Source organism: Equus asinus, chromosome 10 (genome assembly GCF_041296235.1).
Source record: "Equus asinus isolate D_3611 breed Donkey chromosome 10, EquAss-T2T_v2, whole genome shotgun sequence".
Lineage (NCBI taxonomy): Eukaryota > Metazoa > Chordata > Mammalia > Perissodactyla > Equidae > Equus > Equus asinus.
The window spans coordinates 8,891,753-8,914,330 of NC_091799.1; positions in this window are offsets into that span (position 1 = coordinate 8,891,753).

Below are 22,578 nucleotides of genomic sequence, written 5' to 3' on the forward strand. Positions count from 1 at the left end.
CCTGCCAGACCCGCCTGAACCACCTGCTGAGTACGCTGGAACAACCTGCTCTACTCGCTGGAGCCACCTGCTGGACACGCCAAAATCACCTGATGGCTACGCCAGCACCACTCGGCAGACAAGCCAGAATCACCTGCAGGGTATGCCGGAACCACCTCTCAGACGTGCCAGAACCCCTTGTCGGACACTCCGGAATCACCTGTCAGGCATGCCGGAACCACCTCTCGAACGTGCCAGAATGACGTGCCAGAGACACCGGATGCACCTGCCGAGCACGCCGGAACCTCCTGTTCGACTCGCCGGAACCACCAGCCAGAGACGCCAAAATCCCCTGCCAGGTAGGCCAGAATCACATGGCGGACGCTCCGGAATCTCCCGCCGGGAAGGTAGGAACCACCTCTCAAACATACTGGAAGCACGTGCCGGACATGCCGGCACCACGTACTGGACAGACCAGAAACACCTGCCGGACCTGCCTGAACCACCTGCTGAGCACACCGGAACAACTTGCTCGACTCGCTGGAGCCACCTGCTGGACACCCCAAAATCACCAGCCAGCTATGCCAGAACCACTTGCCGTACACTCCGGAATCACCTGCTGGTTACACCAGAGCCACTTGGTGGACAATCCAGAATCACCTGCCGGACATGCCAGAACCACCTGTCACACATGCCGGAACCACGTGCCTGACACGCCGGAACCACCTCGCGGACAGACCGGAACCACCTACCAGACATGCCTGAACCACCTGCCGAGCATGCCGGAACCACCTGCCGGACACGCCAAAATCACCTGCGGGCTAGGCCAGAACCACTTGTAGGACTCTCCTGGAGCACCTGCCGGGCATGCGGGAACCACCTCTCAGACGTGCCAGAACCACGTGCGGCACATGACGGAACCCATTACCGGACAGACCGGAACCACCTGCTGGACACGCCAGAATCACCTGCCAAGAACACCGGAACCACCTGAACAGCTCGCCAGAAACACCTGCCGGGCATGCCAAAATCACCTGCCGGCTACACCAGAACCTCTTGCCGGACACTCCGGAATCACCTGCCAGACATGATGCAACCAAATGTCAGACGTGCCAGAACCACGTGCCAGAGACACCGGATGCAACTGCCGAGCATGCCGGAACCTCCTGCTCAACTCGCTGTAACCACCTGCCGGGGACGCCAAAATCACCTGTCAGCTAGGCCAGAACCACGTGGCGGACTCTATGGAATCACCCGCCGGGCATGCCGGAACCAGCTCTCAGACGTGCCAGAAGCACGTGCCGGACACGCCGGAACCACCTACTAGAGAGACCGGAACCACCTGCCAGACCCGCCTGAACCACCTGCTGAGTACGCTGGAACAACCTGCTCTACTCGCTGGAGCCACCTGCTGGACACGCCAAAATCACCTGATGGCTACGCCAGCACCACTCGGCAGACAAGCCAGAATCACCTGCAGGGTATGCCGGAACCACCTCTCAGACGTGCCAGAACCCCTTGTCGGACACTCCGGAATCACCTGTCAGGCATGCCGGAACCACCTCTCGAACGTGCCAGAATGACGTGCCAGAGACACCGGATGCACCTGCCGAGCACGCCGGAACCTCCTCTTCGACTCGCCGGAACCACCAGCCAGAGACGCCAAAATCCCCTGCCAGGTAGGCCAGAATCACATGGCGGACGCTCCGGAATCTCCCGCCGGGAAGGTAGGAACCACCTCTCAAACATACTGGAAGCACGTGCCGGACATGCCGGCACCACGTACTGGACAGACCAGAAACACCTGCCGGACCTGCCTGAACCACCTGCTGAGCACACCGGAACAACTTGCTCGACTCGCTGGAGCCACCTGCTGGACACCCCAAAATCACCAGCCAGCTATGCCAGAACCACTTGCCGTACACTCCGGAATCACCTGCTGGTTACACCAGAGCCACTTGGTGGACAATCCAGAATCACCTGCCGGACATGCCAGAACCACCTGTCACACATGCCGGAACCACGTGCCTGACACGCCGGAACCACCTCGCGGACAGACCGGAACCACCTACCAGACATGCCTGAACCACCTGCCGAGCATGCCGGAACCACCTGCCGGACACGCCAAAATCACCTGCGGGCTAGGCCAGAACCACTTGTAGGACTCTCCTGGAGCACCTGCCGGGCATGCGGGAACCACCTCTCAGACGTGCCAGAACCACGTGCGGCACATGACGGAACCCATTACCGGACAGACCGGAACCACCTGCTGGACACGCCAGAATCACCTGCCAAGAACACCGGAACCACCTGAACAGCTCGCCAGAAACACCTGCCGGGCATGCCAAAATCACCTGCCGGCTACACCAGAACCTCTTGCCGGACACTCCGGAATCACCTGCCAGACATGATGCAACCAAATGTCAGACGTGCCAGAACCACGTGCCAGAGACACCGGATGCAACTGCCGAGCATGCCGGAACCTCCTGCTCAACTCGCTGTAACCACCTGCCGGGGACGCCAAAATCACCTGTCAGCTAGGCCAGAACCACGTGGCGGACTCTATGGAATCACCCGCCGGGCATGCCGGAACCAGCTCTCAGACGTGCCAGAAGCACGTGCCGGACACGCCGGAACCACCTACTAGAGAGACCGGAACCACCTGCCAGACCCGCCTGAACCACCTGCTGAGTACGCTGGAACAACCTGCTCTACTCGCTGGAGCCACCTGCTGGACACGCCAAAATCACCTGATGGCTACGCCAGCACCACTCGGCAGACAAGCCAGAATCACCTGCAGGGTATGCCGGAACCACCTCTCAGACGTGCCAGAACCCCTTGTCGGACACTCCGGAATCACCTGTCAGGCATGCCGGAACCACCTCTCGAACGTGCCAGAATGACGTGCCAGAGACACCGGATGCACCTGCCGAGCACGCCGGAACCTCCTGTTCGACTCGCCGGAACCACCAGCCAGAGACGCCAAAATCCCCTGCCAGGTAGGCCAGAATCACATGGCGGACGCTCCGGAATCTCCCGCCGGGAAGGTAGGAACCACCTCTCAAACATACTGGAAGCACGTGCCGGACATGCCGGCACCACGTACTGGACAGACCAGAAACACCTGCCGGACCTGCCTGAACCACCTGCTGAGCACACCGGCACAACTTGCTCGACTCGCTGGAGCCACCTGCTGGACACCCCAAAATCACCAGCCAGCTATGCCAGAGCCACTTGCCGTACACTCCGGAATCACCTGCTGGTTACACCAGAGCCACTTGGTGGACAATCCAGAATCACCTGCCGGACATGCCAGAACCACCTGTCACACATGCCGGAACCACGTGCCTGACACGCCGGAACCACCTCGCGGACAGACCGGAACCACCTACCAGACATGCCTGAACCACCTGCCGAGCATGCCGGAACCACCTGCCGGACACGCCAAAATCACCTGCGGGCTAGGCCAGAACCACTTGTAGGACTCTCCTGGAGCACCTGCCGGGCATGCGGGAACCACCTCTCAGACGTGCCAGAACCACGTGCGGCACATGACGGAACCCATTACCGGACAGACCGGAACCACCTGCTGGACACGCCAGAATCACCTGCCAAGAACACCGGAACCACCTGAACAGCTCGCCAGAAACACCTGCCGGGCATGCCAAAATCACCTGCCGGCTACACCAGAACCTCTTGCCGGACACTCCGGAATCACCTGCCAGACATGATGCAACCAAATGTCAGACGTGCCAGAACCACGTGCCAGAGACACCGGATGCAACTGCCGAGCATGCCGGAACCTCCTGCTCAACTCGCTGTAACCACCTGCCGGGGACGCCAAAATCACCTGTCAGCTAGGCCAGAACCACGTGGCGGACTCTATGGAATCACCCGCCGGGCATGCCGGAACCAGCTCTCAGACGTGCCAGAAGCACGTGCCAGACACGCCGGAACCACCTACTAGAGAGACCGGAACCACCTGCCAGACCCGCCTGAACCACCTGCTGAGTACGCTGGAACAACCTGCTCTACTCGCTGGAGCCACCTGCTGGACACGCCAAAATCACCTGATGGCTACGCCAGCACCACTCGGCAGACAAGCCAGAATCACCTGCAGGGTATGCCGGAACCACCTCTCAGACGTGCCAGAACCCCTTGTCGGACACTCCGGAATCACCTGTCAGGCATGCCGGAACCACCTCTCGAACGTGCCAGAATGACGTGCCAGAGACACCGGATGCACCTGCCGAGCACGCCGGAACCTCCTGTTCGACTCGAAGGAACCACCAGCCAGAGACGCCAAAATCCCCTGCCAGGTAGGCCAGAATCACATGGCGGACGCTCCGGAATCTCCCGCCGGGAAGGTAGGAACCACCTCTCAAACATACTGGAAGCACGTGCCGGACATGCCGGCACCACGTACTGGACAGACCAGAAACACCTGCCGGACCTGCCTGAACCACCTGCTGAGCACACCGGCACAACTTGCTCGACTCGCTGGAGCCACCTGCTGGACACCCCAAAATCACCAGCCAGCTATGCCAGAGCCACTTGCCGTACACTCCGGAATCACCTGCTGGTTACACCAGAGCCACTTGGTGGACAATCCAGAATCACCTGCCGGACATGCCAGAACCACCTGTCACACATGCCGGAACCACGTGCCTGACACGCCGGAACCACCTCGCGGACAGACCGGAACCACCTACCAGACATGCCTGAACCACCTGCCGAGCATGCCGGAACCACCTGCCGGACACGCCAAAATCACCTGCGGGCTAGGCCAGAACCACTTGTAGGACTCTCCTGGAGCACCTGCCGGGCATGCGGGAACCACCTCTCAGACGTGCCAGAACCACGTGCGGCACATGACGGAACCCATTACCGGACAGACCGGAACCACCTGCTGGACACGCCAGAATCACCTGCCAAGAACACCGGAACCACCTGAACAGCTCGCCAGAAACACCTGCCGGGCATGCCAAAATCACCTGCCGGCTACACCAGAACCTCTTGCCGGACACTCCGGAATCACCTGCTGGTTACACCAGAGCCACTTGGTGGACAATCCAGAATCACCTGCCGGACATGCCAGAACCACCTGTCACACATGCCGGAACCACGTGCCTGACACGCCGGAACCACCTCGCGGACAGACCGGAACCACCTACCAGACATGCCTGAACCACCTGCCGAGCATGCCGGAACCACCTGCCGGACACGCCAAAATCACCTGCGGGCTAGGCCAGAACCACTTGTAGGACTCTCCTGGAGCACCTGCCGGGCATGCGGGAACCACCTCTCAGACGTGCCAGAACCACGTGCGGCACATGACGGAACCCATTACCGGACAGACCGGAACCACCTGCTGGACACGCCAGAATCACCTGCCAAGAACACCGGAACCACCTGAACAGCTCGCCAGAAACACCTGCCGGGCATGCCAAAATCACCTGCCGGCTACACCAGAACCTCTTGCCGGACACTCCGGAATCACCTGCCAGACATGATGCAACCAAATGTCAGACGTGCCAGAACCACGTGCCAGAGACACCGGATGCAACTGCCGAGCATGCCGGAACCTCCTGCTCAACTCGCTGTAACCACCTGCCGGGGACGCCAAAATCACCTGTCAGCTAGGCCAGAACCACGTGGCGGACTCTATGGAATCACCCGCCGGGCATGCCGGAACCAGCTCTCAGACGTGCCAGAAGCACGTGCCGGACACGCCGGAACCACCTACTAGAGAGACCGGAACCACCTGCCAGACCCGCCTGAACCACCTGCTGAGTACGCTGGAACAACCTGCTCTACTCGCTGGAGCCACCTGCTGGACACGCCAAAATCACCTGATGGCTACGCCAGCACCACTCGGCAGACAAGCCAGAATCACCTGCAGGGTATGCCGGAACCACCTCTCAGACGTGCCAGAACCCCTTGTCGGACACTCCGGAATCACCTGTCAGGCATGCCGGAACCACCTCTCGAGCGTGCCAGAATGACGTGCCAGAGACACCGGATGCACCTGCCGAGCACGCCGGAACCTCCTGTTCGACTCGCCGGAACCACCAGCCAGAGACGCCAAAATCCCCTGCCAGGTAGGCCAGAATCACATGGCGGACGCTCCGGAATCTCCCGCCGGGAAGGTAGGAACCACCTCTCAAACATACTGGAAGCACGTGCCGGACATGCCGGCACCACGTACTGGACAGACCAGAAACACCTGCCGGACCTGCCTGAACCACCTGCTGAGCACACCGGAACAACTTGCTCGACTCGCTGGAGCCACCTGCTGGACACCCCAAAATCACCAGCCAGCTATGCCAGAGCCACTTGCCGTACACTCCGGAATCACCTGCTGGTTACACCAGAGCCACTTGGTGGACAATCCAGAATCACCTGCCGGACATGCCAGAACCACCTGTCACACATGCCGGAACCACGTGCCTGACACGCCGGAACCACCTCGCGGACAGACCGGAACCACCTACCAGACATGCCTGAACCACCTGCCGAGCATGCCGGAACCACCTGCCGGACACGCCAAAATCACCTGCGGGCTAGGCCAGAACCACTTGTAGGACTCTCCTGGAGCACCTGCCGGGCATGCGGGAACCACCTCTCAGACGTGCCAGAACCACGTGCGGCACATGACGGAACCCATTACCGGACAGACCGGAACCACCTGCTGGACACGCCAGAATCACCTGCCAAGAACACCGGAACCACCTGAACAGCTCGCCAGAAACACCTGCCGGGCATGCCAAAATCACCTGCCGGCTACACCAGAACCTCTTGCCGGACACTCCGGAATCACCTGCCAGACATGATGCAACCAAATGTCAGACGTGCCAGAACCACGTGCCAGAGACACCGGATGCAACTGCCGAGCATGCCGGAACCTCCTGCTCAACTCGCTGTAACCACCTGCCGGGGACGCCAAAATCACCTGTCAGCTAGGCCAGAACCACGTGGCGGACTCTATGGAATCACCCGCCGGGCATGCCGGAACCAGCTCTCAGACGTGCCAGAAGCACGTGCCGGACACGCCGGAACCACCTACTAGAGAGACCGGAACCACCTGCCAGACCCGCCTGAACCACCTGCTGAGTACGCTGGAACAACCTGCTCTACTCGCTGGAGCCACCTGCTGGACACGCCAAAATCACCTGATGGCTACGCCAGCACCACTCGGCAGACAAGCCAGAATCACCTGCAGGGTATGCCGGAACCACCTCTCAGACGTGCCAGAACCCCTTGTCGGACACTCCGGAATCACCTGTCAGGCATGCCGGAACCACCTCTCGAGCGTGCCAGAATGACGTGCCAGAGACACCGGATGCACCTGCCGAGCACGCCGGAACCTCCTCTTCGACTCGCCGGAACCACCAGCCAGAGACGCCAAAATCCCCTGCCAGGTAGGCCAGAATCACATGGCGGACGCTCCGGAATCTCCCGCCGGGAAGGTAGGAACCACCTCTCAAACATACTGGAAGCACGTGCCGGACATGCCGGCACCACGTACTGGACAGACCAGAAACACCTGCCGGACCTGCCTGAACCACCTGCTGAGCACACCGGAACAACTTGCTCGACTCGCTGGAGCCACCTGCTGGACACCCCAAAATCACCAGCCAGCTATGCCAGAGCCACTTGCCGTACACTCCGGAATCACCTGCTGGTTACACCAGAGCCACTTGGTGGACAATCCAGAATCACCTGCCGGACATGCCAGAACCACCTGTCACACATGCCGGAACCACGTGCCTGACACGCCGGAACCACCTCGCGGACAGACCGGAACCACCTACCAGACATGCCTGAACCACCTGCCGAGCATGCCGGAACCACCTGCCGGACACGCCAAAATCACCTGCGGGCTAGGCCAGAACCACTTGTAGGACTCTCCTGGAGCACCTGCCGGGCATGCGGGAACCACCTCTCAGACGTGCCAGAACCACGTGCGGCACATGACGGAACCCATTACCGGACAGACCGGAACCACCTGCTGGACACGCCAGAATCACCTGCCAAGAACACCGGAACCACCTGAACAGCTCGCCAGAAACACCTGCCGGACATGCCAAAATCACCTGCCGGCTACACCAGAACCTCTTGCCGGACACTCCGGAATCACCTGCCAGACATGATGCAACCAAATGTCAGACGTGCCAGAACCACGTGCCAGAGACACCGGATGCAACTGCCGAGCATGCCGGAACCTCCTGCTCAACTCGCTGTAACCACCTGCCGGGGACGCCAAAATCACCTGTCAGCTAGGCCAGAACCACGTGGCGGACTCTATGGAATCACCCGCCGGGCATGCCGGAACCAGCTCTCAGACGTGCCAGAAGCACGTGCCGGACACGCCGGAACCACCTACTAGAGAGACCGGAACCACCTGCCAGACCCGCCTGAACCACCTGCTGAGTACGCTGGAACAACCTGCTCTACTCGCTGGAGCCACCTGCTGGACACGCCAAAATCACCTGATGGCTACGCCAGCACCACTCGGCAGACAAGCCAGAATCACCTGCAGGGTATGCCGGAACCACCTCTCAGACGTGCCAGAACCCCTTGTCGGACACTCCGGAATCACCTGTCAGGCATGCCGGAACCACCTCTCGAACGTGCCAGAATGACGTGCCAGAGACACCGGATGCACCTGCCGAGCACGCCGGAACCTCCTGTTTGACTCGCCGGAACCACCAGCCAGAGACGCCAAAATCCCCTGCCAGGTAGGCCAGAATCACATGGCGGACGCTCCGGAATCTCCCGCCGGGAAGGTAGGAACCACCTCTCAAACATACTGGAAGCACGTGCCGGACATGCCGGCACCACGTACTGGACAGACCAGAAACACCTGCCGGACCTGCCTGAACCACCTGCTGAGCACACCGGAACAACTTGCTCGACTCGCTGGAGCCACCTGCTGGACACCCCAAAATCACCAGCCAGCTATGCCAGAGCCACTTGCCGTACACTCCGGAATCACCTGCTGGTTACACCAGAGCCACTTGGTGGACAATCCAGAATCACCTGCCGGACATGCCAGAACCACCTGTCACACATGCCGGAACCACGTGCCTGACACGCCGGAACCACCTCGCGGACAGACCGGAACCACCTACCAGACATGCCTGAACCACCTGCCGAGCATGCCGGAACCACCTGCCGGACACGCCAAAATCACCTGCGGGCTAGGCCAGAACCACTTGTAGGACTCTCCTGGAGCACCTGCCGGGCATGCGGGAACCACCTCTCAGACGTGCCAGAACCACGTGCGGCACATGACGGAACCCATTACCGGACAGACCGGAACCACCTGCTGGACACGCCAGAATCACCTGCCAAGAACACCGGAACCACCTGAACAGCTCGCCAGAAACACCTGCCGGGCATGCCAAAATCACCTGCCGGCTACACCAGAACCTCTTGCCGGACACTCCGGAATCACCTGCCAGACATGATGCAACCAAATGTCAGACGTGCCAGAACCACGTGCCAGAGACACCGGATGCAACTGCCGAGCATGCCGGAACCTCCTGCTCAACTCGCTGCAACCACCTGCCGGGGACGCCAAAATCACCTGTCAGCTAGGCCAGAACCACGTGGCGGACTCTATGGAATCACCCGCCGGGCATGCCGGAACCAGCTCTCAGACGTGCCAGAAGCACGTGCCGGACACGCCGGAACCACCTACTAGAGAGACCGGAACCACCTGCCAGACCCGCCTGAACCACCTGCTGAGTACGCTGGAACAACCTGCTCTACTCGCTGGAGCCACCTGCTGGACACGCCAAAATCACCTGATGGCTACGCCAGCACCACTCGGCAGACAAGCCAGAATCACCTGCAGGGTATGCCGGAACCACCTCTCAGACGTGCCAGAACCCCTTGTCGGACACTCCGGAATCACCTGTCAGGCATGCCGGAACCACCTCTCGAACGTGCCAGAATGACGTGCCAGAGACACCGGATGCACCTGCCGAGCACGCCGGAACCTCCTGTTCGACTCGCCGGAACCACCAGCCAGAGACGCCAAAATCCCCTGCCAGGTAGGCCAGAATCACATGGCGGACGCTCCGGAATCTCCCGCCGGGAAGGTAGGAACCACCTCTCAAACATACTGGAAGCACGTGCCGGACATGCCGGCACCACGTACTGGACAGACCAGAAACACCTGCCGGACCTGCCTGAACCACCTGCTGAGCACACCGGAACAACTTGCTCGACTCGCTGGAGCCACCTGCTGGACACCCCAAAATCACCAGCCAGCTATGCCAGAACCACTTGCCGTACACTCCGGAATCACCTGCTGGTTACACCAGAGCCACTTGGTGGACAATCCAGAATCACCTGCCGGACATGCCAGAACCACCTGTCACACATGCCGGAACCACGTGCCTGACACGCCGGAACCACCTCGCGGACAGACCGGAACCACCTACCAGACATGCCTGAACCACCTGCCGAGCATGCCGGAACCACCTGCCGGACACGCCAAAATCACCTGCGGGCTAGGCCAGAACCACTTGTAGGACTCTCCTGGAGCACCTGCCGGGCATGCGGGAACCACCTCTCAGACGTGCCAGAACCACGTGCGGCACATGACGGAACCCATTACCGGACAGACCGGAACCACCTGCTGGACACGCCAGAATCACCTGCCAAGAACACCGGAACCACCTGAACAGCTCGCCAGAAACACCTGCCGGGCATGCCAAAATCACCTGCCGGCTACACCAGAACCTCTTGCCGGACACTCCGGAATCACCTGCCAGACATGATGCAACCAAATGTCAGACGTGCCAGAACCACGTGCCAGAGACACCGGATGCAACTGCCGAGCATGCCGGAACCTCCTGCTCAACTCGCTGTAACCACCTGCCGGGGACGCCAAAATCACCTGTCAGCTAGGCCAGAACCACGTGGCGGACTCTATGGAATCACCCGCCGGGCATGCCGGAACCAGCTCTCAGACGTGCCAGAAGCACGTGCCGGACACGCCGGAACCACCTACTAGAGAGACCGGAACCACCTGCCAGACCCGCCTGAACCACCTGCTGAGTACGCTGGAACAACCTGCTCTACTCGCTGGAGCCACCTGCTGGACACGCCAAAATCACCTGATGGCTACGCCAGCACCACTCGGCAGACAAGCCAGAATCACCTGCAGGGTATGCCGGAACCACCTCTCAGACGTGCCAGAACCCCTTGTCGGACACTCCGGAATCACCTGTCAGGCATGCCGGAACCACCTCTCGAACGTGCCAGAATGACGTGCCAGAGACACCGGATGCACCTGCCGAGCACGCCGGAACCTCCTCTTCGACTCGCCGGAACCACCAGCCAGAGACGCCAAAATCCCCTGCCAGGTAGGCCAGAATCACATGGCGGACACTCCGGAATCTCCCGCCGGGAAGGTAGGAACCACCTCTCAAACATACTGGAAGCACGTGCCGGACATGCCGGCACCACGTACTGGACAGACCAGAAACACCTGCCGGACCTGCCTGAACCACCTGCTGAGCACACCGGCACAACTTGCTCGACTCGCTGGAGCCACCTGCTGGACACCCCAAAATCACCAGCCAGCTATGCCAGAACCACTTGCCGTACACTCCGGAATCACCTGCTGGTTACACCAGAGCCACTTGGTGGACAATCCAGAATCACCTGCCGGACATGCCAGAACCACCTGTCACACATGCCGGAACCACGTGCCTGACACGCCGGAACCACCTCGCGGACAGACCGGAACCACCTACCAGACATGCCTGAACCACCTGCCGAGCATGCCGGAACCACCTGCCGGACACGCCAAAATCACCTGCGGGCTAGGCCAGAACCACTTGTAGGACTCTCCTGGAGCACCTGCCGGGCATGCGGGAACCACCTCTCAGACGTGCCAGAACCACGTGCGGCACATGACGGAACCCATTACCGGACAGACCGGAACCACCTGCTGGACACGCCAGAATCACCTGCCAAGAACACCGGAACCACCTGAACAGCTCGCCAGAAACACCTGCCGGGCATGCCAAAATCACCTGCCGGCTACACCAGAACCTCTTGCCGGACACTCCGGAATCACCTGCCAGACATGATGCAACCAAATGTCAGACGTGCCAGAACCACGTGCCAGAGACACCGGATGCAACTGCCGAGCATGCCGGAACCTCCTGCTCAACTCGCTGCAACCACCTGCCGGGGACGCCAAAATCACCTGTCAGCTAGGCCAGAACCACGTGGCGGACTCTATGGAATCACCCGCCGGGCATGCCGGAACCAGCTCTCAGACGTGCCAGAAGCACGTGCCGGACACGCCGGAACCACCTACTAGAGAGACCGGAACCACCTGCCAGACCCGCCTGAACCACCTGCTGAGTACGCTGGAACAACCTGCTCTACTCGCTGGAGCCACCTGCTGGACACGCCAAAATCACCTGATGGCTACGCCAGCACCACTCGGCAGACAAGCCAGAATCACCTGCAGGGTATGCCGGAACCACCTCTCAGACGTGCCAGAACCCCTTGTCGGACACTCCGGAATCACCTGTCAGGCATGCCGGAACCACCTCTCGAACGTGCCAGAATGACGTGCCAGAGACACCGGATGCACCTGCCGAGCACGCCGGAACCTCCTGTTCGACTCGCCGGAACCACCAGCCAGAGACGCCAAAATCCCCTGCCAGGTAGGCCAGAATCACATGGCGGACGCTCCGGAATCTCCCGCCGGGAAGGTAGGAACCACCTCTCAAACATACTGGAAGCACGTGCCGGACATGCCGGCACCACGTACTGGACAGACCAGAAACACCTGCCGGACCTGCCTGAACCACCTGCTGAGCACACCGGAACAACTTGCTCGACTCGCTGGAGCCACCTGCTGGACACCCCAAAATCACCAGCCAGCTATGCCAGAACCACTTGCCGTACACTCCGGAATCACCTGCTGGTTACACCAGAGCCACTTGGTGGACAATCCAGAATCACCTGCCGGACATGCCAGAACCACCTGTCACACATGCCGGAACCACGTGCCTGACACGCCGGAACCACCTCGCGGACAGACCGGAACCACCTACCAGACATGCCTGAACCACCTGCCGAGCATGCCGGAACCACCTGCCGGACACGCCAAAATCACCTGCGGGCTAGGCCAGAACCACTTGTAGGACTCTCCTGGAGCACCTGCCGGGCATGCGGGAACCACCTCTCAGACGTGCCAGAACCACGTGCGGCACATGACGGAACCCATTACCGGACAGACCGGAACCACCTGCTGGACACGCCAGAATCACCTGCCAAGAACACCGGAACCACCTGAACAGCTCGCCAGAAACACCTGCCGGGCATGCCAAAATCACCTGCCGGCTACACCAGAACCTCTTGCCGGACACTCCGGAATCACCTGCCAGACATGATGCAACCAAATGTCAGACGTGCCAGAACCACGTGCCAGAGACACCGGATGCAACTGCCGAGCATGCCGGAACCTCCTGCTCAACTCGCTGTAACCACCTGCCGGGGACGCCAAAATCACCTGTCAGCTAGGCCAGAACCACGTGGCGGACTCTATGGAATCACCCGCCGGGCATGCCGGAACCAGCTCTCAGACGTGCCAGAAGCACGTGCCGGACACGCCGGAACCACCTACTAGAGAGACCGGAACCACCTGCCAGACCCGCCTGAACCACCTGCTGAGTACGCTGGAACAACCTGCTCTACTCGCTGGAGCCACCTGCTGGACACGCCAAAATCACCTGATGGCTACGCCAGCACCACTCGGCAGACAAGCCAGAATCACCTGCAGGGTATGCCGGAACCACCTCTCAGACGTGCCAGAACCCCTTGTCGGACACTCCGGAATCACCTGTCAGGCATGCCGGAACCACCTCTCGAACGTGCCAGAATGACGTGCCAGAGACACCGGATGCACCTGCCGAGCACGCCGGAACCTCCTCTTCGACTCGCCGGAACCACCAGCCAGAGACGCCAAAATCCCCTGCCAGGTAGGCCAGAATCACATGGCGGACACTCCGGAATCTCCCGCCGGGAAGGTAGGAACCACCTCTCAAACATACTGGAAGCACGTGCCGGACATGCCGGCACCACGTACTGGACAGACCAGAAACACCTGCCGGACCTGCCTGAACCACCTGCTGAGCACACCGGCACAACTTGCTCGACTCGCTGGAGCCACCTGCTGGACACCCCAAAATCACCAGCCAGCTATGCCAGAACCACTTGCCGTACACTCCGGAATCACCTGCTGGTTACACCAGAGCCACTTGGTGGACAATCCAGAATCACCTGCCGGACATGCCAGAACCACCTGTCACACATGCCGGAACCACGTGCCTGACACGCCGGAACCACCTCGCGGACAGACCGGAACCACCTACCAGACATGCCTGAACCACCTGCCGAGCATGCCGGAACCACCTGCCGGACACGCCAAAATCACCTGCGGGCTAGGCCAGAACCACTTGTAGGACTCTCCTGGAGCACCTGCCGGGCATGCGGGAACCACCTCTCAGACGTGCCAGAACCACGTGCGGCACATGACGGAACCCATTACCGGACAGACCGGAATCACCTGCTGGACACGCCAGAATCACCTGCCAAGAACACCGGAACCACCTGAACAGCTCGCCAGAAACACCTGCCGGGCATGCCAAAATCACCTGCCGGCTACACCAGAACCTCTTGCCGGACACTCCGGAATCACCTGCCAGACATGATGCAACCAAATGTCAGACGTGCCAGAACCACGTGCCAGAGACACCGGATGCAACTGCCGAGCATGCCGGAACCTCCTGCTCAACTCGCTGTAACCACCTGCCGGGGACGCCAAAATCACCTGTCAGCTAGGCCAGAACCACGTGGCGGACTCTATGGAATCACCCGCCGGGCATGCCGGAACCAGCTCTCAGACGTGCCAGAAGCACGTGCCGGACACGCCGGAACCACCTACTAGAGAGACCGGAACCACCTGCCAGACCCGCCTGAACCACCTGCTGAGTACGCTGGAACAACCTGCTCTACTCGCTGGAGCCACCTGCTGGACACGCCAAAATCACCTGATGGCTACGCCAGCACCACTCGGCAGACAAGCCAGAATCACCTGCAGGGTATGCCGGAACCACCTCTCAGACGTGCCAGAACCCCTTGTCGGACACTCCGGAATCACCTGTCAGGCATGCCGGAACCACCTCTCGAACGTGCCAGAATGACGTGCCAGAGACACCGGATGCACCTGCCGAGCACGCCGGAACCTCCTGTTCGACTCGCCGGAACCACCAGCCAGAGACGCCAAAATCCCCTGCCAGGTAGGCCAGAATCACATGGCGGACGCTCCGGAATCTCCCGCCGGGAAGGTAGGAACCACCTCTCAAACATACTGGAAGCACGTGCCGGACATGCCGGCACCACGTACTGGACAGACCAGAAACACCTGCCGGACCTGCCTGAACCACCTGCTGAGCACACCGGCACAACTTGCTCGACTCGCTGGAGCCACCTGCTGGACACCCCAAAATCACCAGCCAGCTATGCCAGAACCACTTGCCGTACACTCCGGAATCACCTGCTGGTTACACCAGAGCCACTTGGTGGACAATCCAGAATCACCTGCCGGACATGCCAGAACCACCTGTCACACATGCCGGAACCACGTGCCTGACACGCCGGAACCACCTCGCGGACAGACCGGAACCACCTACCAGACATGCCTGAACCACCTGCCGAGCATGCCGGAACCACCTGCCGGACACGCCAAAATCACCTGCGGGCTAGGCCAGAACCACTTGTAGGACTCTCCTGGAGCACCTGCCGGGCATGCGGGAACCACCTCTCAGACGTGCCAGAACCACGTGCGGCACATGACGGAACCCATTACCGGACAGACCGGAACCACCTGCTGGACACGCCAGAATCACCTGCCAAGAACACCGGAACCACCTGAACAGCTCGCCAGAAACACCTGCCGGGCATGCCAAAATCACCTGCCGGCTACACCAGAACCTCTTGCCGGACACTCCGGAATCACCTGCCAGACATGATGCAACCAAATGTCAGACGTGCCAGAACCACGTGCCAGAGACACCGGATGCAACTGCCGAGCATGCCGGAACCTCCTGCTCAACTCGCTGTAACCACCTGCCGGGGACGCCAAAATCACCTGTCAGCTAGGCCAGAACCACGTGGCGGACTCTATGGAATCACCCGCCGGGCATGCCGGAACCAGCTCTCAGACGTGCCAGAAGCACGTGCCGGACACGCCGGAACCACCTACTAGAGAGACCGGAACCACCTGCCAGACCCGCCTGAACCACCTGCTGAGTACGCTGGAACAACCTGCTCTACTCGCTGGAGCCACCTGCTGGACACGCCAAAATCACCTGATGGCTACGCCAGCACCACTCGGCAGACAAGCCAGAATCACCTGCAGGGTATGCCGGAACCACCTCTCAGACGTGCCAGAACCCCTTGTCGGACACTCCGGAATCACCTGTCAGGCATGCCGGAACCACCTCTCGAACGTGCCAGAATGACGTGCCAGAGACACCGGATGCACCTGCCGAGCACGCCGGAACCTCCTCTTCGACTCGCCGGAACCACCAGCCAGAGACGCCAAAATCCCCTGCCAGGTAGGCCAGAATCACATGGCGGACGCTCCGGAATCTCCCGCCGGGAAGGTAGGAACCACCTCTCAAACATACTGGAAGCACGTGCCGGACATGCCGGCACCACGTACTGGACAGACCAGAAACACCTGCCGGACCTGCCTGAACCACCTGCTGAGCACACCGGCACAACTTGCTCGACTCGCTGGAGCCACCTGCTGGACACCCCAAAATCACCAGCCAGCTATGCCAGAACCACTTGCCGTACACTCCGGAATCACCTGCTGGTTACACCAGAGCCACTTGGTGGACAATCCAGAATCACCTGCCGGACATGCCAGAACCACCTGTCACACATGCCGGAACCACGTGCCTGACACGCCGGAACCACCTCGCGGACAGACCGGAACCACCTACCAGACATGCCTGAACCACCTGCCGAGCATGCCGGAACCACCTGCCGGACACGCCAAAATCACCTGCGGGCTAGGCCAGAACCACTTGTAGGACTCTCCTGGAGCACCTGCCGGGCATGCGGGAACCACCTCTCAGACGTGCCAGAACCACGTGCGGCACATGACGGAACCCATTACCGGACAGACCGGAACCACCTGCTGGACACGCCAGAATCACCTGCCAAGAACACCGGAACCACCTGAACAGCTCGCCAGAAACACCTGCCGGGCATGCCAAAATCACCTGCCGGCTACACCAGAACCTCTTGCCGGACACTCCGGAATCACCTGCCAGACATGATGCAACCAAATGTCAGACGTGCCAGAACCACGTGCCAGAGACACCGGATGCAACTGCCGAGCATGCCGGAACCTCCTGCTCAACTCGCTGCAACCACCTGCCGGGGACGCCAAAATCACCTGTCAGCTAGGCCAGAACCACGTGGCGGACTCTATGGAATCACCCGCCGGGCATGCCGGAACCAGCTCTCAGACGTGCCAGAAGCACGTGCCGGACACGCCGGAACCACCTACTAGAGAGACCGGAACCACCTGCCAGACCCGCCTGAACCACCTGCTGAGTACGCTGGAACAACCTGCTCTACTCGCTGGAGCCACCTGCTGGACACGCCAAAATCACCTGATGGCTACGCCAGCACCACTCGGCAGACAAGCCAGAATCACCTGCAGGGTATGCCGGAACCACCTCTCAGACGTGCCAGAACCCCTTGTCGGACACTCCGGAATCACCTGTCAGGCATGCCGGAACCACCTCTCGAACGTGCCAGAATGACGTGCCAGAGACACCGGATGCACCTGCCGAGCACGCCGGAACCTCCTCTTCGACTCGCCGGAACCACCAGCCAGAGACGCCAAAATCCCCTGCCAGGTAGGCCAGAATCACATGGCGGACGCTCCGGAATCTCCCGCCGGGAAGGTAGGAACCACCTCTCAAACATACTGGAAGCACGTGCCGGACATGCCGGCACCACGTACTGGACAGACCAGAAACACCTGCCGGACCTGCCTGAACCACCTGCTGAGCACACCGGCACAACTTGCTCGACTCGCTGGAGCCACCTGCTGGACACCCCAAAATCACCAGCCAGCTATGCCAGAACCACTTGCCGTACACTCCGGAATCACCTGCTGGTTACACCATAGCCACTTGGTGGACAATCCAGAATCACCTGCCGGACATGCCAGAACCACCTGTCACACATGCCGGAACCACGTGCCTGACACGCCGGAACCACCTCGCGGACAGACCAGAACCACCTACCAGACATGCCTGAACCACCTGCCGAGCATGCCGGAACCACCTGCCGGACACGCCAAAATCACCTGCGGGCTAGGCCAGAACCACTTGTAGGACTCTCCTGGAGCACCTGCCGGGCATGCGGGAACCACCTCTCAGACGTGCCAGAACCACGTGCGGCACATGACGGAACCCATTACCGGACAGACCGGAACCACCTGCTGGACACGCCAGAATCACCTGCCAAGAACACCGGAACCACCTGAACAGCTCGCCAGAAACACCTGCCGGACATGCCAAAATCACCTGCCGGCTACACCAGAACCTCTTGCCGGACACTCCGGAATCACCTGCCAGACATGATGCAACCAAATGTCAGACGTGCCAGAACCACGTGCCAGAGACACCGGATGCAACTGCCGAGCATGCCGGAACCTCCTGCTCAACTCGCTGTAACCACCTGCCGGGGACGCCAAAATCACCTGTCAGCTAGGCCAGAACCACGTGGCGGACTCTATGGAATCACCCGCCGGGCATGCCGGAACCAGCTCTCAGACGTGCCAGAAGCACGTGCCGGACACGCCGGAACCACCTACTAGAGAGACCGGAACCACCTGCCAGACCCGCCTGAACCACCTGCTGAGTACGCTGGAACAACCTGCTCTACTCGCTGGAGCCACCTGCTGGACACGCCAAAATCACCTGATGGCTACGCCAGCACCACTCGGCAGACAAGCCAGAATCACCTGCAGGGTATGCCGGAACCACCTCTCAGACGTGCCAGAACCCCTTGTCGGACACTCCGGAATCACCTGTCAGGCATGCCGGAACCACCTCTCGAACGTGCCAGAATGACGTGCCAGAGACACCGGATGCACCTGCCGAGCACGCCGGAACCTCCTCTTCGACTCGCCGGAACCACCAGCCAGAGACGCCAAAATCCCCTGCCAGGTAGGCCAGAATCACATGGCGGACGCTCCGGAATCTCCCGCCGGGAAGGTAGGAACCACCTCTCAAACATACTGGAAGCACGTGCCGGACATGCCGGCACCACGTACTGGACAGACCAGAAACACCTGCCGGACCTGCCTGAACCACCTGCTGAGCACACCGGCACAACTTGCTCGACTCGCTGGAGCCACCTGCTGGACACCCCAAAATCACCAGCCAGCTATGCCAGAACCACTTGCCGTACACTCCGGAATCACCTGCTGGTTACACCAGAGCCACTTGGTGGACAATCCAGAATCACCTGCCGGACATGCCAGAACCACCTGTCACACATGCCGGAACCACGTGCCTGACACGCCGGAACCACCTCGCGGACAGACCGGAACCACCTACCAGACATGCCTGAACCACCTGCCGAGCATGCCGGAACCACCTGCCGGACACGCCAAAATCACCTGCGGGCTAGGCCAGAACCACTTGTAGGACTCTCCTGGAGCACCTGCCGGGCATGCGGGAACCACCTCTCAGATGTGCCAGAACCACGTGCGGCACATGACGGAACCCATTACCGGACAGACCGGAACCACCTGCTGGACACGCCAGAATCACCTGCCAAGAACACCGGAACCACCTGAACAGCTCGCCAGAAACACCTGCCGGGCATGCCAAAATCACCTGCCGGCTACACCAGAACCTCTTGCCGGACACTCCGGAATCACCTGCCAGACATGATGCAACCAAATGTCAGACGTGCCAGAACCACGTGCCAGAGACACCGGATGCAACTGCCGAGCATGCCGGAACCTCCTGCTCAACTCGCTGTAACCACCTGCCGGGGACGCCAAAATCACCTGTCAGCTAGGCCAGAACCACGTGGCGGACTCTATGGAATCACCCGCCGGGCATGCCGGAACCAGCTCTCAGACGTGCCAGAAGCACGTGCCGGACACGCCGGAACCACCTACTAGAGAGACCGGAACCACCTGCCAGACCCGCCTGAACCACCTGCTGAGTACGCTGGAACAACCTGCTCTACTCGCTGGAGCCACCTGCTGGACACGCCAAAATCACCTGATGGCTACGCCAGCACCACTCGGCAGACAAGCCAGAATCACCTGCAGGGTATGCCGGAACCACCTCTCAGACGTGCCAGAACCCCTTGTCGGACACTCCGGAATCACCTGTCAGGCATGCCGGAACCACCTCTCGAACGTGCCAGAATGACGTGCCAGAGACACCGGATGCACCTGCCGAGCACGCCGGAACCTCCTCTTCGACTCGCCGGAACCACCAGCCAGAGACGCCAAAATCCCCTGCCAGGTAGGCCAGAATCACATGGCGGACGCTCCGGAATCTCCCGCCGGGAAGGTAGGAACCACCTCTCAAACATACTGGAAGCACGTGCCGGACATGCCGGCACCACGTACTGGACAGACCAGAAACACCTGCCGGACCTGCCTGAACCACCTGCTGAGCACACCGGCACAACTTGCTCGACTCGCTGGAGCCACCTGCTGGACACCCCAAAATCACCAGCCAGCTATGCCAGAACCACTTGCCGTACACTCCGGAATCACCTGCTGGTTACACCAGAGCCACTTGGTGGACAATCCAGAATCACCTGCCGGACATGCCAGAACCACCTGTCACACATGCCGGAACCACGTGCCTGACACGCCGGAACCACCTCGCGGACAGACCGGAACCACCTACCAGACATGCCTGAACCACCTGCCGAGCATGCCGGAACCACCTGCCGGACACGCCAAAATCACCTGCGGGCTAGGCCAGAACCACTTGTAGGACTCTCCTGGAGCACCTGCCGGGCATGCGGGAACCACCTCTCAGACGTGCCAGAACCACGTGCGGCACATGACGGAACCCATTACCGGACAGACCGGAACCACCTGCTGGACACGCCAGAATCACCTGCCAAGAACACCGGAACCACCTGAACAGCTCGCCAGAAACACCTGCCGGGCATGCCAAAATCACCTGCCGGCTACACCAGAACCTCTTGCCGGACACTCCGGAATCACCTGCCAGACATGATGCAACCAAATGTCAGACGTGCCAGAACCACGTGCCAGAGACACCGGATGCAACTGCCGAGCATGCCGGAACCTCCTGCTCAACTCGCTGCAACCACCTGCCGGGGACGCCAAAATCACCTGTCAGCTAGGCCAGAACCACGTGGCGGACTCTATGGAATCACCCGCCGGGCATGCCGGAACCAGCTCTCAGACGTGCCAGAAGCACGTGCCGGACACGCCGGAACCACCTACTAGAGAGACCGGAACCACCTGCCAGACCCGCCTGAACCACCTGCTGAGTACGCTGGAACAACCTGCTCTACTCGCTGGAGCCACCTGCTGGACACGCCAAAATCACCTGATGGCTACGCCAGCACCACTCGGCAGACAAGCCAGAATCACCTGCAGGGTATGCCGGAACCACCTCTCAGACGTGCCAGAACCCCTTGTCGGACACTCCGGAATCACCTGTCAGGCATGCCGGAACCACCTCTCGAACGTGCCAGAATGACGTGCCAGAGACACCGGATGCACCTGCCGAGCACGCCGGAACCTCCTCTTCGACTCGCCGGAACCACCAGCCAGAGACGCCAAAATCCCCTGCCAGGTAGGCCAGAATCACATGGCGGACGCTCCGGAATCTCCCGCCGGGAAGGTAGGAACCACCTCTCAAACATACTGGAAGCACGTGCCGGACATGCCGGCACCACGTACTGGACAGACCAGAAACACCTGCCGGACCTGCCTGAACCACCTGCTGAGCACACCGGCACAACTTGCTCGACTCGCTGGAGCCACCTGCTGGACACCCCAAAATCACCAGCCAGCTATGCCAGAACCACTTGCCGTACACTCCGGAATCACCTGCTGGTTACACCATAGCCACTTGGTGGACAATCCAGAATCACCTGCCGGACATGCCAGAACCACCTGTCACACATGCCGGAACCACGTGCCTGACACGCCGGAACCACCTCGCGGACAGACCAGAACCACCTACCAGACATGCCTGAACCACCTGCCGAGCATGCCGGAACCACCTGCCGGACACGCCAAAATCACCTGCGGGCTAGGCCAGAACCACTTGTAGGACTCTCCTGGAGCACCTGCCGGGCATGCGGGAACCACCTCTCAGACGTGCCAGAACCACGTGCGGCACATGACGGAACCCATTACCGGACAGACCGGAACCACCTGCTGGACACGCCAGAATCACCTGCCAAGAACACCGGAACCACCTGAACAGCTCGCCAGAAACACCTGCC